Below are 17,009 nucleotides of genomic sequence, written 5' to 3' on the forward strand. Positions count from 1 at the left end.
AAAAAACACAATGAAAAGATTGGTAAACGTTGGTAATTGGTTGAATTCCGTAGTATTTTTTGTCCTACTATGGAAGTCAATGGGTACCAGTTACCAGCATTCTTCAAAATATCTTCTTTTGTGTTTAACAGAAACTCATTAAGGTTTGAAACTAGAGTGTAAATAGTGAGTTAAATAGATATTTATTTAGGCTTAGCCCTTTTATTCATCAGGGGTCGCCACCGCGGAATGAACCACCATTTATCCCAGCATATGTTTTACACAGTGAATGCCCTTCCAGCTTTAACTCAGTACTAGGAAACACCCATACACACCAATTTACACACATGCACTATGGCCAATTTAGTTAATCAATTCTCCTATAGTCCATTTTCCTTAAAGTAGATGAACATTTTCAGAATGAGCCTGGATTGGTTTTAGGAATCAATAAATCTGAATCACATAAGAATGTGTGATATTAGGTTATATGTATTGTTTCTACATGTACAATTGTAACCAGAAGTTCACATACACTCTAAAAAGGAGCATAAACATTTTTTAAAAAAATGTCTGATGGTAAATCAGACTAAACGTTTACTATTTTAGGTGTGTCAGGATTAGCTAAACAATTTACTTTTGCTAAAAGCCAGAATAATGAGAGAATTTTTTGTTTTGTGAATTTTTTATTAATTTCTAGAACAGTCAAAAGTTTACACACACTTCCTTGGTACTGTTTTAGCTTTGCTTTTAAACTGTATAACTTTGGTCAAATGTTTTGGGTATCCTTCCTCAAGCTTCTCACAGTAGTGTGCAGGAATTTTGGCCCATTTCTCCTGACAGAATTGCTGAGTCTGATTTGTAGGCTGTCTTGCTCGCACAAGCTTTTTTAACTCTGCCCACAAATTTCCTATAGGATTGAGATCAGGGCTTTGTGATGGCCACTCCAAAACATTCACTCTGTTGTCCTTAAAGCACATTTGAACTCATTTGGCAGTATGCTTAGGGTCATGTTCTGTTTGGAAGACCCATTTGTGGCCAAGTTTTAATTTCCTGGCTGATGTCTTGAGATGTTGCTTCAGTATTTCTAATGTTCTTTCTTCATGATGCCATCTATGCTGTGAAGTGGACCAGTCCCTCCTGCAGCAAAACAGCCCCACAACATGATGCTGCCGCCCCCATACTTCACAGTTGGGATGCTGTTCCTAGGCTTGTGCACTTTCCCCTTTGTCCTCAAAATGTAACACTGCTCATTATGGCCAAAAAGTTCAATCTTAGCTCCATCAGAGCACAGGACATGTCTCCAAACATGAGTCTTTTCCCCAGTGTCATTTAGCAAATCGTAATCTGGCTTTGTTGTTGATTCTGGCTTGTTGATTTATCATGTTGTCACACAAGGAAGCAGTGTGTTTGAGCTTTTCCTTCAATACTATTCTACAGTTGTGCCTCCAGTTAACTTAAATGTTGTCAATTAGCCAATCAGAAACTTCCAAAACCTTGACATCATCATCTGAGCTTTTTCAGAGGCAGAATAATCGTATTGTATGGAAACTGGTTATGGTTATGTGCCTTTTCATACAGTGTATGTAAACCTCTGCTTTCAACTGTATGTGAGAACAGAAACAACCAATCACTGTAGAAATTCAGCTTCATTTGCTTGCCATTGTGAGACTGGAAGATGGAGAGCAGAAACAAACAGCAAACTGATTACAATATAAAGACGTCACTCTCATCTCTAAAGAAGAAAGATATTGATGTGAACGGAGGCATCTTTCCAAACTGATCCAGACGCAGCTGAGAGTTAGAGGCAATCATGTCCATTCCCAAACTCATTAAAAGTAGACTTTCTTTGGATTAAATGAAGGAGATGACCCTAAGGATGCATATTTTGCTGTCAGTGTGCGTGGGCCAGTGCGCTAGTTTTACTTTAGAAGTGGTTTCGTCTCAAACGCTGCCAGCGAGATCACCAAGGTCAAACTGTTTTCCAAAGCAGATGTGAAGAAAACAATATATAGGATTCAGAAACAAACCACAAACAACATGCTGCTGCTGGGTTCTAGATGAGGGAAACAATACACCGGAGAACAATTATCATACTGTAGTCCTGAGAGCAAACTAGTTAAAGTGACGGTTCACCTAGAAATAAAACTGTGCTGTTCATTTACTCACACTCACGCTGTCAATATGGTATACTTGACCTGTTTTCTAATTCAGAATTGAGCTGTTTTTATTTTTAGCAATTGTCTTTGGTGATTCATATCATGCAAGTTAATGCTACAAAATGAATAAATAAATAAAAGATATAGGCTCCTGGCGATACATACGTCTTATGAAGCAAAACAATTGGTCATGACCTGATCATGGATTTTTTTTTGACAATAACTCTTTAATAAATCTTAAATTTCAGCATTAATAAAATATGTTAGGCTCTCAAGTTTAGACAAATTTTTGATAAAAATTTTTTGTAAAAATTTGTAAAAATCACTAAATCATTAACTGGAGATTAGTTCTGATTTGAATCAGTGAGTCGTTAACGGTAGACTCGCTCTGAATGGATTATTTGAATCAGTATGTAGTTCTGAACATGTTATTTGAATCATTGAGTCGTTAACAGTAAACTCACACAGATCAAATCATTTGAATCAGTGAGTAGTTCTGAACAAACAATTTGAATCAGTGAGTTGTTACCAGTAGACTCGCTCTGAATGGATCATTTGAATCAGTGAGTAGTTCTGAACAGGTTATTTGAATCAGTGAGTCATTAACAGTAAACTCACACAGATTGAATAATTCGAATCAGCGAGTAGATCTGAACAGATTATTTGAATCAGTGAGTCGTCAACAGAAAACTCACTCAATAAATCATTTGAATCAACGAGCAGTTCTGAACAAACAATTTGAATCAGTGAATCGCTTTTGTAGACTTGCTCTGAATCAACAAGTACTTCTGAAAAGGTTATTTGAATCAGTGAGTGTTTAACAGTGGATTCGCTCTGAATGGATCATTTAAATCAACGAGTAGTTCTGAACAGATAATATGAATCAGTGAGTCATTAACAGTAGACTCGCTCTGAATGTATCATTTGAATTAGTGAGTAGTTCTGAACATATTATATGAATCAGTGAGTCATTAACAGTAGACTCGCTCTGAATAGATAATTTTAACCAGGAGGTAGTTCTGAGCAGATTATTTGAATCAGTGAGTTGTTAATGGATTGTTTGAATAAACATATTGTTAACAGTAGACTCACTCTGAATGGATCATTTGAATCACTGAGTAATTCTGAACAGATTATTTGAATCAGTGAGTCGTTAACAGAAAACTTACTCAATGAATCATTTGAACTGACGAGTAGTTCTGAACAGATAATTTGAATCAGTGAGTTAACAGTAGACTCGTTCTGAATGAATCATTTGAATCAGCAAGTAGTTCGGAACAGATTGTTTGAATCAGTGAGTTGTTAAATGTATACTCGCTCTGAATGATTCATCTGAATCAGGGAGTAGTTCTGAACAGATTATATGAATCAGTAAGTCATTACCAGTAGACTTGGCCAATGGATCATTTAAATAAGTGAGTTGTTATGAGTAGACACGCTCTGAATGGATCATTTGAATCAGCGAGTAGTCCTGAACAGATTGTTTGAATCAGTGAGTTGTTAACAGTAGAATCGCTCTAAATGGATCATTTGAATCAGCGAGTAGTTTTTAACAGATAATTTGAATCAGTGAGTTGTTAACAGTAGACTCGTTCTGAATGGATAATTTGAATCAGCGAGTAGTTCTGAACAGATTGTTTGAATCAGTAAGTTGTTAACAGTAGAATCGCTCTAAATGGATCATCTGAATCAACGAGTAGTTCTGAACAGATTGTTTGAATCAGTGAGTTGTTAATTGTAGACTCGCTCTGAATGGTTCATCTGAATCAGGGAGTAGTTCTGAACAGATTATATGAATCAGTAAGTCATTACCAGTAGACTTGGTCAATGGATCATTTGAATAAGTGAGTTGCTATGAGTAGACACGCTCTGAATGGATCATTTGAATCAGCGAATAGTTCTGAACAGATTATTTGAATCAGTGAGTCATTAATAGAAGACTCACTTTGACCAGATCATATAAATCAGTGAGTTAACATAGGACTCTCTCTGAATGGATCATTTAAATCAGTGAGACATGAAGCATATTTGCTGTATATGGATCATATGAATCTGTAAGTCATGAACAGAAGACTAGCTCTAAATGGATCATTTGAATCAGTGAGTCATTAACAACAGACCCTCTCTGAGTGCAATATTTGAATCAGTGAGTCATAAAACAGAAGACTCGCTCTGAATGAATCGTTTCTTTAACTCGAGAATCACATACTGAATCATTCGAATCAGTGAGCTGCTGACTCACAACCAAATCCAATCAGATCGTTTACAAATGAGTAGTTTGTGAGCTAATTTAATCATTTAACTGGCATAAATCAAATACTATCGCATCTCTGACCCTTACTTCAGTTTAAAATACCCTGCTTCATTACACTTCAATGATATTTCCTTGGTACTTGATGTCATTTTTCAACCTTGCCTGCATGAGGGCTTCTCTGTTTCTCTAGTAAAAGGCTTTAGTGAGTAAACGAGCTGAACTATTCCTTCAATGATTTCCTTCCTCCATCGATTGGCTGGTCTCTGGAGGGTCGCCCTGTATGGTGGTCATTAAACCTTCACTCATAAGTGCACTTCATGTCCAGGAGAGTTTCTTTGTGCAGACGTAATGCATCGCTCTGAAACAAAGAGATGTGTACTGCCACTGCTTTCAGATTTTGTTTTTATGAATGCCATTGGAATTATTATCATAATGAACACCATCTTGTAGCCTCTCAGGCGTCTGTCAGGCTTTCTGCATGTCGAAATCCACATTTTTAGTGAAGCGGTGCCATCTTTTATTCTGGGTCTTGTTGTGTCATGAAGGGTTATAGAGGGCAGATTGCATAAAGTCCCTCTCTCTCTCTCTCTCTCTCTCTCTCTTCAGATGAAAATGAGAAACATCACAGTGACTTCAACATTCTCACTTATCAGAGCGAGAGGCTTGAAATATTGAGAACTAACTGAGAACAAACAATAAATAGAGCTCCGAGCAATTGTCTCACATACAAAATACCATAATAAATACTCTGTTTTAACTATGATATAGTAGTTTACACTTATCGGCCACTTTATTAGGTACACCTGTCCAACTGCTTGTTAACTGGTTGTTGGTGCCAGACGGGCTGGTCTACTGGGATTTTCACGCACAACCATCTCAAGGGTTTACAAAAAGTGATCTGATGAGTCTTGATTTCTGCTGCCACATTCAGATGGTCGGGTCAGAATTTGGCATCAACAACATGAAAGCATGGATCCATCCTGCCTTGTGTCAACAGTTCAGGCTGGTGGTGGTGGTGTAATGGTGTGGGGGAGATTTTCTTGGCACACTTTGGCTCCATTAGTACCAATTGGGCATCATGTCAACGCCACAGCCTACCTAAGTGGTGTTGCGGACCATGTCCATTACTTTATGACCAGTGGCGGAGCCAGAGGGGTGACAGAGGCACTGGACACCCCTGACATCTGATTGGCCACCATGGGTGCCACCCTAAAATAGTATTTGCTGCTGACAGTTCCTGTTCCTCCAAGTAGTGACACTTGTAGCTTAACTATATTTCACAGTAGCAAGGCCGCAGCGTCGCTACTTTCTAAATCAAATAGCTTTTTAGTAGGGAAGCTATTTTTACTTTGGTCAAGTAGCAGAGTAGCGTCCACACTTTTATCCCAGCGTCAATCAGACTGTTGAACACTGATGCAATTCTTTTGCATGTTTGCTTATTTTTAATTGTTATTGTGTCGGAGCTTGCTGAAGTGATGTGTGAGTCCACAGAAAATTCTATAAAGAATAAATAAAGAATACAAATAAACAAGCTACATTTACCGATCGCGGATCAATAAGTGACGGCACTGATATTCACAGAGCTGTGAGGCCGGTGTCTAGCCGATGAAAGTAAATCCATATGATGCAGAGAATGACGATTTCTTTTTCCTCCTGTTTTTCGGTGGTCGACAACAAATGTTTTTGGTGCGTTACTGCCACCTCTCGCTCTGGTTAGTGGTGTCACCACCAATTAGGCTAACATAAGAAATTTGCTTGATGGAAAGATGACTGAGGGAGAGGAATTTTGTGTGTATATATATATATATATATATATATATATATATATATATATATATATATATATATATAGTTTATTGTGAAGGCTAAAGTATACTATGGTAATTACTATTAATATAGTTACAAATGATACTACATTATATTTATATATATCATTATGATTATAAATATATATACAATATAATGCTTATTCCTATATACTTTCTTTTATAAATGACTGTAGTATTTTAAATGTGTAACTATAATTTGTCTCTGTTTGGTACAGCAGTTTTATTGATCACTAAGTTTGAGTTGAATTTAAGTTGCTTTGATTTAAAAATGACAATTGCAAAAATAGCTAAGATGTATTTTGTTGCAATAAAAATAGCTTAGATGTAGCTTAGCTACTTTGTCATGTAACTTTTAGCTTAGCTTGCTACATTTCCCAGGGGCTAGCTTGTAGTGTAGTTAAGCTATATTTTAAGTAGAGTAGCTAATAGCTTAGCTCAATACAGTTTTCAAGTAGCTTGCCCAACACTACAAAACTCTTAAAATCAACATGATTAGATCCCTTATTTTTTTCGATTGCATACAAAACAAACTACTGTTGTCCAATGACGTGCCAAATTAGTTAACCTAATTAACATAGTTAAGCCTTGATAAATTGCACTTTAAGCTGAATATCTGAATATCTTAAGCTGAACCAACTATAAAACAAGATTGACCATCTGCGCCCACCCGCTTCCTTAAACCCAACCAATAGTGTTTTCAAAGCCAATCCAAAAAAAGAAAAAGCCCTCGCCTGATTTTGGCCACGTTTTCTGATTTTACCACATTCTTAACCCAAGCTCATTCTGGAAACGTAGCCCTGCGGACGTTTCTGGAGACCGCAATTTAAGTGGTCGGAGGTACGTACGGCCGCGTTTAGTTTTTCTCGAGCAAACGCTGCGGGGCGGTGTGGCGGCGGTCAACGGCTCGCCTTCGAGTGGAGGGCTTTCCTGATGCAACCAGTTTGTCTTCTTAGCTCGCAGCGTTACGTCGGTGGAGCGGAGACCCGGAGGAGGAGGAGCCGGCCGCTTAAACGAGCGGGATCGGGTCCGGGGAAGAGCGGTTCCAGAAATCAGGTAAGATGAAAAACAGAAAGTTTGAGTGCGAGAACGCGGCGGGATACGAAAATGCATCGAAATTAAAGATGAGGGCTTTTGCTTTTTTTTTTCTGGACGGTTTTTGCAAACCGTTGCTTGGGTTTAGGGAAGGAGGAGGAGGAAGAGGAGGGCGGCCAGGTTGGCCGATCGGCCGGCCGCCCGGTCGATCGTTCAGCCGGTTGGACGGACGGTCGCTCCACAGCGGCCTCCGGCGGCTTTTTGTGCGAGAACAGCGCGGGCGTGAACGGCGCGCGCTCCAGAGAGGCGCTCAAGACACGAAAAAGCGCGCACAGCGGCCTCTCACGGATCCGCGAAAACAAAAACTGCTCCAATACGTACCTCACGTACTTCGCGGTCCGCAGAAACGTCCGCGGGGCTGCGTTTCCATAATGAGCCCGGGTTGCACATTCTCCCCCTGTTATTTACTTGTTGATTTAATTTTTTGCCTTTTGTTTTTGTCTTACCTGCTTTCTGGAACTGTTCTTCACTAGACTCGACCCTTGTCATTACAGTCAACTCCGCTCTGCATCTTAAATGATCCGACATACACGGCGAGCCTCTGGACAAACTGGTATCTGTGGTAAACCCGTTCACATGGAGGTAAGTGTTCAGCTGGTAAGCGTGAAAATGAATGGCATCATACTGCCCCATAGCACTCGATTTAAAGACCAAATGCTGCCATACGCACCTCTAGCTACATAATACACAATCTCCAGAATTGCATATAGGGCTAAGCTTTCAGAATGAGCCTATGTTGCAATAACCTTCACACAACAGTGCTTGAGCCTGTACATATATCTGCAAAGAACTGACTTGTAATATATTTAGCATGAAACAAAAGACTGCAGACTTGTGATTTCAAGGCTGTAAACACATTGATGAATGTGCACTGCTCATTGTAGGCCAGAAACATTTTTTTCACACATGCCTGCACAGTCTTGTTGCAGTGCTGACAATGCAATGTTTTTATCTAAATAGCAAACGTGAGCTTAAGACGTTAATACGTTCACATATCATGACCTACTTTTTATAATAACAACATTATACCTTTCCTTACCATAGGATTAAAATGCTTCAAATGTAAGTGACAGTGTGCGGGTGTTTTGGGGGACTACTAAAAGGTCACGCTGAAATTGAAATGAAATTCACACGCAGAGTGTAATGTAGTAGGATTTTTATGAATCGATGTGTTGGGTTTGAGGGCTGGTGGCATCCGTTTAAAGCTCAAAGCCACGGACGGGTGACCTTTCGACAGAAGAGCTTAACCAGCGAAGCGTCTTTACATCTCAGCACCAGTGAAGCTTCAACTCACATCAAAACAACTCCCCAAATGGCCATCCGAGTCGCATTCTCATTCCCTCACTCGCACATGTTTGTTTTCAGGGATGCAAATGTGCATGAGGTTATAGAAGGTGAAATCTCTGCAGGGATGGAGAAAAGCAGGCATTTTTGGTTATACAGTGCATCCGGAAAGTATTCATAGCGCTTCACTTTTTCCACCCCTTTTTATTCCGAAATGAATTAAACTCATTTATTTCAGTATATGACAAATATTTTATATTAGCAATCTAATTTTTTGTAGGGCGGCACGGTGTCTCAGTGGTTAGCACTGTCGCCTCACAGCAAGAAGGTTGCTGGTTCAAGTCCCGGCAGGGTGAGTTGGCATTTCTGTGTGGAGTTCGCATGTTCTCCTTGTGTTTGTGTCCTCCGGTTTCCCCCACAGTCCAAACACATGCGCTATAGAGGAATTGAATAAACTAAATTGGCTGTAGTGTATGAGTGTGATTAAATAACAGCATGCCCAGGTAAAAAAAAGTGCACTAAAATGCACTTTATTTAAGTATACTTAGTACACTTTTCAGTAATGTACTTAGTGTTCTATTTGCGCACACTAATATTGTACTTAATGTACTAAAAGATAGTATTAATTCTAAGTGTACATCTAAGTGTACTCAACTGTGCTATTTTGAGACACCCTGAAATTGAACTAAAATGTGCTTTTAACATACTATATCTGTATTTTAAAATATATATATTTAGTTACAACTAGCAATATGTTTGAATCCTAATTTTAAACATTTATAAATATATTTAAGAATAGCTTAAAGCATAATAGTTATATTAAAAGAATATACAAAATGTGAAAAAAAGTGTGCTAAAATAAAATTTAAGTACACTAAGTATATTTTTTAATAAAATGTACTAAAAGTGCTCTATTTTCGAACACTAATTTTGTACTTAATTTACTAAAAGATAGTATTAAGTATATGTTAAGATAAACTTAACACCATCTAAGTGTACTCAACTGTGCTATTTTGAGACAACCTGAAATTGCTTTAAACATTCTATAGCTGTATTTTAAAAATATATATATCTAGTTACAACTGGAAATACACTTAAACCCTACTTTTAAACATTTAAATATATGTATGACTAATTTAAAGTATAATAGTAATTTATTAAAAGATTTAAAAAAAAAGTGTGCTAAATACTGTATTAAAAGTATTTTGGGAAAATGTACTTCTACTACAATACATTACTAACAGATTTTTAACAAAGTCAATTTAATGTACACTTAAAATTACCACACTCAAAATCAATTTAAGTGTTAGTGATAATGCATTCACATTAAGTGTACTTAAGTACAACTTTTGGGAAAATGTAGTTCTACTACAATACATTACTAATAGATTTTTTATATATTAACTTATTTTAAACTTAGGATTAGTATGTAAACAGTGTACTAAAAATCAACTAATGTTTAAAGCACACTTTTGAAAAACACACTAATAAAACTCTTTTGGATGTTTTTTCTGTTGTGTACTTTATTGTAGTACACTAAAAAATTATTTAAGTAATACTGGTATTTAGTATACTTTTGTCAAGTGTACTAAAGTCCTACTGAAGTATAAACATACTTTAATTAGTATATTTATAGTGTAAAACCATCAAACTTTTATTTAACAAAAATAACAATGCACTAAAAATGTATTTGCGTGTATTTAAGTGTATTTTAATTGCATTTAATTATATATATTTTTTCCAACTGGGTGGGTATTTCCCAGTACGGGGTTGCAGCTGGTGGAATAGTTGCCACCGTGGCCACCCCTGATGAATAAAGGAAGGAAAAGGAAAATTAACTTGTGCTGTGTTGAAATTTCATGGCTCTTAAAATTAGCAGCACAGTGTTATTTAAACTCCTGTTGATCATTTAAGGTGGAGCGTCTCATGCCAAAAACCGAGGATGATGCAGAAGTCTGGAATTAGCGCTCATCTCAGAGGTCTATTTAGACTCTTAGTCAACATAATAAGCCGCAGTTTGTCTCTCTGCACCTCCTTGAACAATGCTATTTCACATGCCGGCGAGAGACCACACTTTGCTCATTACGGCCGCGTTCAGCAGCTCCTCACCACCGCACGGAAGGAATGTTTGCCTGAGAAATCTCACCAATGTTTTCCAGCGTGATTTTTGTGTACGAGAAGCTGGTCCCGCAGGAGATGGCGGTGATGGTGTTTATGTTTGTGGACTGCTGGTGCATGCTGGGTAGGGTTTGGGAGGAAGTCTCGCTCAGCAGTTATGGCTTTCAGGAATGCTGATTGAGATCTTTTGCACAATCGCCGCGCTGTTGTTGCTTCGGTTCAGAATAAGCAATGACATATTTAAGGCCACTGTGCGATAATTGGACGGATGTGAAATAGTGGATGCATCAACATTGACGGTAATTGAAGATCCTCCAAGAGTGGAGAACATACTGCTTATTATTTTTAATAAGTTTAAGTTAATTAAGTTTGTGTAAGTTAAATAGACAAATCCTGTTTTTTGATTTGCTTCACATAAATCGATGGAAAAAGTGGAAATGTAGATTTATTCACATTAAAATTATATAATACTTATCTAAAAAACACAACAGTTTACTGCACAGTATTGATGTTTTTTTAAATAATTAATCACTTTTATTTAAGTTAAAATGAAATTATGTGTTTAAATAATAGTTTATTTAATATTTATTTACTTTTTGCCCATTTTAACATAATAAAAAAATCATTTTAATTAGATCAATTAAAAAAAAAATCTGTTTGCTAAATGTTTATTGTTATTCTGCGTGTTCTTATTATTACTGCTTATTACTTCACCAACTTTATCAGGAAGTGCTGAATTTCTGTTTATAATTAAAAAAAACTAATATTTCATTGACATTTATTATTGGTTAATTTAATTGTAACACATTTTATGGAGAGCTGCTGAATTTATCTGAAGCAGTGATGCCCAAACTAGGGCCTGCGGGCAAAGCTGGCCCATAGTAACCTTTGATTTGGCCCTCTATCCCATCTGAGAAGTAAGGAAGAATGATGTGGATGTTTCGGGATTCTCAATTGAAATTTAATCTAACCCTTTGTTTGTTTGTTTTATTGTTAAAAGCTTACTGAAATTAAATGTTTTAATTAAATGGTGTCAAATAATCACCTGACAATACAAAGACTTTGGTGAGCAACTCAAGTCAAAAGCAGATTCTGCTGCTTGAGTGTATTCAGCATTGAACTCCACTGTGTTATAAAGGTTGTTATTTTATGAAGATTTTATTGCAATAAGTTATTATTTAAAAAGTTTTACTGCATTAGTTAATACTTTACAAACTTCATAAGTTATTAATTAAAAAAAAATTACAATTATTTAAAGTAGTGTTTTCTGTAATGTATGTATATGTATGTATGTATGTATGTATGTATGTATGTATGTATGTATGTATGTATTACAGTGTGGTGGAAAATTTATGTAAACTCAGAAAACAAGATTTAGCTATTTAACCTGGACTACCTTAATTAACTTACACTTTAAGTGAAATATAAAATTAATGTAATATTACCATATTTCTACATTGTATTAGAATAAAAGCATGAGCAAATTTTAAAAGAAACAGCTAATTAAAGAAAATATCCAAAGCAAGTTAAAAGGAAACAAGCACACAGATATTTATAATCTTTTGACATGAATAAAATCTAAATATTTAGATAATGTCCAGTAATTTTACCAAGAATTGTTTTTATATTAATAGAATCAAAAATAAATATAATTTTATTATGTTAAAATGGTCAGAAAGTAAATAAATATTAAATAAACAGTAATTTAAAAACAAAAAATAGAAACTTAAAATTATTATTGTTAAAAAAGTTATTTTCTGGTGTGTTATACATGTTTTTATGCGACTAAAATCAAACAATGCAAAAAGTTTTCAGAGGTAGCTCAATCAAAAGATGTGGAAAAAATATTTATATATAAATATTAAAATATAAAAAATATACTTTTTAATATTTTTCTACATTGTTCGAGTGCCTTGGACTGATTTTTACTGTTTAAACCAAATATTTACAAACATCTTTTAGCTTTAATAAAATCTAAATATTTAGATAATGTCCAGTAATTTTCCACCTCATAATCCGGCAGCCGGTGATGAGGCCACTGGCTTCTGACTAATAATTGAATTAGCGCATGCCCTGTGTGTGCACTGGAGAAAATAACAGTATCAGTGACTTCCGGATCATTGTAGAAACCTCTTACTATTTTCTGTGCAGCATCTCTGCTTACGCATAAACAAATCTCCTCTATTTAAGCCTCAATCAGTGATGATGAATGGTCTTTAAATCAATACCTTCTAGTCTTTGTAGTGCATTCATTCATTTTCCTTCAGCTTAGTCCCTTTTATCAGGGCTCGACACAGTGGAATGAACCGGCAACTATTCCAAAATATGTTTTACGCAGCGGATGCCCTTCCCAGCACTGGGAAACACTTATACAATCTCACAATCAAACACACACTCATATGCTAAGGCCAATTTAGTTAATCCAGTTCCCCTATAGCGCATGTGTTTGGACTGGCGGGGTAACCGGTGGACTTGGAGGAAACACACACACGGGGAAAACATGCAAACATGCAGAAATGCTAACTGGCCTAGCCGGGACTCAAACCAGCGACCTTCTTGATGTGAGGTGACATTGCTACCCACTGTATCCCACAGTTTAGTGCATGTAGTCAAAAAATAACCTAATATCTATCAATATATATTTCTGATGATTTATTTCACTAAAGCTGCCATTTAAGTCACCAGTTAATTGAAGATCTGCCAACCTAATGAGTTTCTCCTGGGTTTACACAAGTGCTAATGCATCACGATTCTTACCTCAGATAGGTGCTGTTTTCATCATTAGCTGTTTGTGCTTCTAAAGTAAAAGATTTTTCAGTTCCCTGCATGGGAAAGTGTGCAAACAGTCTCTTATCCCATGCAAAACCTTTGGAAAGTGAGGTATTTTGTAGATGAAACCCAAGAAAAATGCAATTTCTCAAGTGGAAATAGATGAGCTGGGAAACAAATACATCTTTATAGCTTACATCTATTTCTTTCCAACAGGGAACGCCAAGCAAAACACAAAGCAGCTTATCTGCAGTGGCTGTTTTCACTTTAAGGTTATTAGTTTTCTTCATTATGTGCCCGTAAGAGATTAGCATTTATTGCTTTATGCGGTTCTTGTTTGATTATTTGCTATTATAATGTTTAGCCGGTTTTGCCAAAGTGCTAACATGTAAATTAAACTCAGGTTGTATATGAATAAAATACCTTATTTAACATTACTGAATAACTAGTCATCAGTATTTACACTACATTTTTCAAGTGTGTTTATCACTTTACATTTTGACTTTTTGGCTGTAGTGTTTTCTCACAATTTATTATTATTATTATTATTATTATTATTATTGTTATTTAAATTAATTAATGTATTTATTAATTAATTAATTAATTTATTTATTATTATATGTTTTTTAATTATATATATACATATATATATATATATATATATATATATATATATATATATATATATATATATATTTGTTTTAATTGCAAAAACTAGTAAATAATGCAAAAAAGTATTATATAATTTTTATTTTAATTAAATCTTATTTTTCATATTTTAATTTTATATAAAAATAATGAATAGTGAATAATGCAACGCAAGCTGTAGTGTTTTCCCACAATTTATAATAATTATTCTTTAATTATTAAATAATTTATTTTTAAATTATATATATTTTTGTTTTAATTTCATATAAAAACAATAGTAAATATTGTAACATTTTTATAATGTTATTTTTTATTATAATTAAAATTTTATTTTTGGAAAGATGTACATGGTAACGTCATCATTAAGATGTAAAATGATTAAAAATTTCAGTTCATTAATAAGCAATTTAGGAGTTTATTGAGGGAAAAGTTAGCTAATGGTTTATTAATTATAGGCCTACCTGAAAATAAATAAAGTTTGAGTATTAAAAGTAACATTAAAACAAATTTTGTCATGACTTTTAGAGATCATTTCAATTTTTGCAGTGTAGTTAATAGCTTATAACACTAAAATCCCTACTTGAACTCTACACCCTACAGCTAGATATCTTACACGCAGATTTATGATTATGTTTTGCATCTAGTTTGCATATATAATTTTCCTCTTCAGTAATTCACAGAGACTTTTTTCCATTTTAATGCTGTAGTATAATCTCAAGTAAACCCACCCCAGATTGATGATTACGTTTTGCATATGTTTTCTATTGTATTGTTTAATGTTTCACAAAGACGTCATGATTTTTACCATTTATTGCAGATAAAACTGCCCCTAAAGGCCTAATTTTGAAAATGGCAGCCATTACCTTTCAATTATGCACTTCCAATCTTCAACCATAAAATAATAAGTTAAAGTAATACATGTCATGCCTTTTTGATCGTATACATGTTTACAGTGTAGTTAATAGCTTATAACACTTTAACAAACACTTTGATTACCAACAAGCAGGTTTATGATTACATTTGCATACATTTTCCATAGTTCTGTTTAGTGTTTCACAGAGATTTCATGATTTTGACATTTTATTGTAGATAAACCCACCCCTAAAGGCCTTATCTTTTAAAAATGGCAGTCATTACTTTTTAATTATGCACTTCTAGTCTTCATACTAAAAGTAATATGTTAAAATAACACATTTTGTCATGCATTTTTGATTGTATACATGTTTACAGTGTAGTTATTAGCTTATAACACTTTAACAAACACTTTGACTATCATGCCTAATGGGCAAAGTACTTAAACCCTACACCCAATAGCTATATATATTCAACAAGCAGCTTTATTATTATATTTTCCAAACTCATTTTCAAAATGGCAGCCATTACTGTTCAATTAAGCACTTCCGGCTTTCAGTCTAAAAGTAATAACTTTGCTAATATTACAGCCCTCTCACTCAGTGGATTGACATGTAAACAGTCACGTTTCCAGTCTTCTGAATGCGATCGTCACTATTAGAGATGTAAAATCAGGCCTTCAGCTTGTTGATTTCGCAGCGCTGGAGCCCAAATCCACGGGGCCCTCGGGAGATTCACTCGTGTTTCCAGGCAACAAGCAGACCCTTGCCCTTCCCTGGGCTCCTGACATTCATTCGGACCACACCATCTCACACTGTAAATAGGGGAGGGTGTAAACTAATAGCGTGATGATTTCCCTGATTAAATTCGATTCACTTAGCATCATAAACAGCTTTTAGAAATCGTGTGTTGCATACATTAAAATAAATATGAATTCATATTAATTTTAAGACACATTTGAGGTTTATAAAGTAGAAAGCACCCCCTTTGGAGTCACATGACTTGGTCCCTCCTCCCACGAGCTGTCAGAGCAGCTTGTTGCACGACCAGCTTTTTGGTAAACTAACTAACTTGGGTTTGGCGTGAAAACGCAAACCACTTGCCTGACAAACCGCGTTTTCGCCTGGACCGACGAGAATGTTCGCTTCGGTTGTAAAGCAAGCCTTAGTTCTGTTGACTTAACGAGTCATTTTCATCAGCGAGGCAGTTTCCATCGAGCTCTGCTTTTGCCGTCTGCGTGATTTGTGGTCAAGAACACGGCAGCGGCTGGTCATGGTAACCAGGTAAGCGACATGTACAATTTAAACCTATTTCAAGCGATGTTTAAATGTTTATCATCGATACATATACTATGTTTAATGTCAGTACAGTGTTTGTTTATTGCAGTCTGAGAGAGCGTGTTTAGCTAGCGCTGGATTCGTCGCTCAGTGATGTCGACACGGGTTTAGTTAACGTAACGTCGTGTTTCCTTGTTTTCGAGAGATGTTATTAATACATCACAATAATAAAAGTGCACAATCGAGCGTCACAAGTGTGAATATGTAGATAAAACAACTACGATATGACGCTAGACGAAAAAAGCACGCGTGCTGGGCCGTAAAAGCATCGTTTAAATAGCGTAGTTTGATATTTAGTATGAGTTAATAATAATAATCCATGAAAAATGTGAGTTGACAGATTATTTTTATGGTTGTTTTATATGACAGACGGTGCCTTTTCCCGCGTCACCGCTCTGGCACTTCGTGAGGTGAATTAACCGAATAAATCACGTCAGTTATAAACCGTCATGCGAGTTTTCGCGCGATTAATGATGTCACGACTGAATAAGAGTTTATTTTTAATTTAGTAAAGGTATATAAATGTTGATAATCATAACTCGGACGCTAAATGCTAATCAAATCTGTAAACTCAGTTTTGATTTCAGTTTGTGTTTGAGTGTTGTTTAGTGTATTAGAATAAATATCATCCGAATTTATCGTCTATAAATAGCCACTTTATTAGAGTTGTGTAATATATAAATGATGATGA

At 35.5% G+C, this 17,009-nt stretch overlaps 1 protein-coding gene across 19 annotated transcripts in view; it reads left to right on the top strand.

Annotated features, from left to right (window-relative positions):
* The first annotated feature begins 16,008 nt into the window (after nucleotides 1-16,008).
* mbnl2 (muscleblind-like splicing regulator 2) overlaps nucleotides 16,009-17,009 on the top strand; it is a 114,893-nt gene continuing 113,892 nt past the window's right edge. For 15 of the 19 annotated variants that reach the window (XM_009305373.5, XM_021475196.3, XM_073946240.1 and 12 more), the window contains exon 1: nucleotides 16,038-16,264. The gene's annotated coding sequence lies outside the window, so the exon portion shown is untranslated. Of the gene's footprint in view, nucleotides 16,265-17,009 lie in introns of all 19 variants that reach the window. The other 4 variants (NM_001161670.1, NM_001099998.2, NM_001161669.1 and 1 more) reach the window with 1 other exon arrangement.

This window comes from Danio rerio, chromosome 1, assembly GCF_049306965.1.
Source record: "Danio rerio strain Tuebingen ecotype United States chromosome 1, GRCz12tu, whole genome shotgun sequence".
Taxonomy (NCBI): Eukaryota; Metazoa; Chordata; class Actinopteri; order Cypriniformes; family Danionidae; genus Danio; species Danio rerio.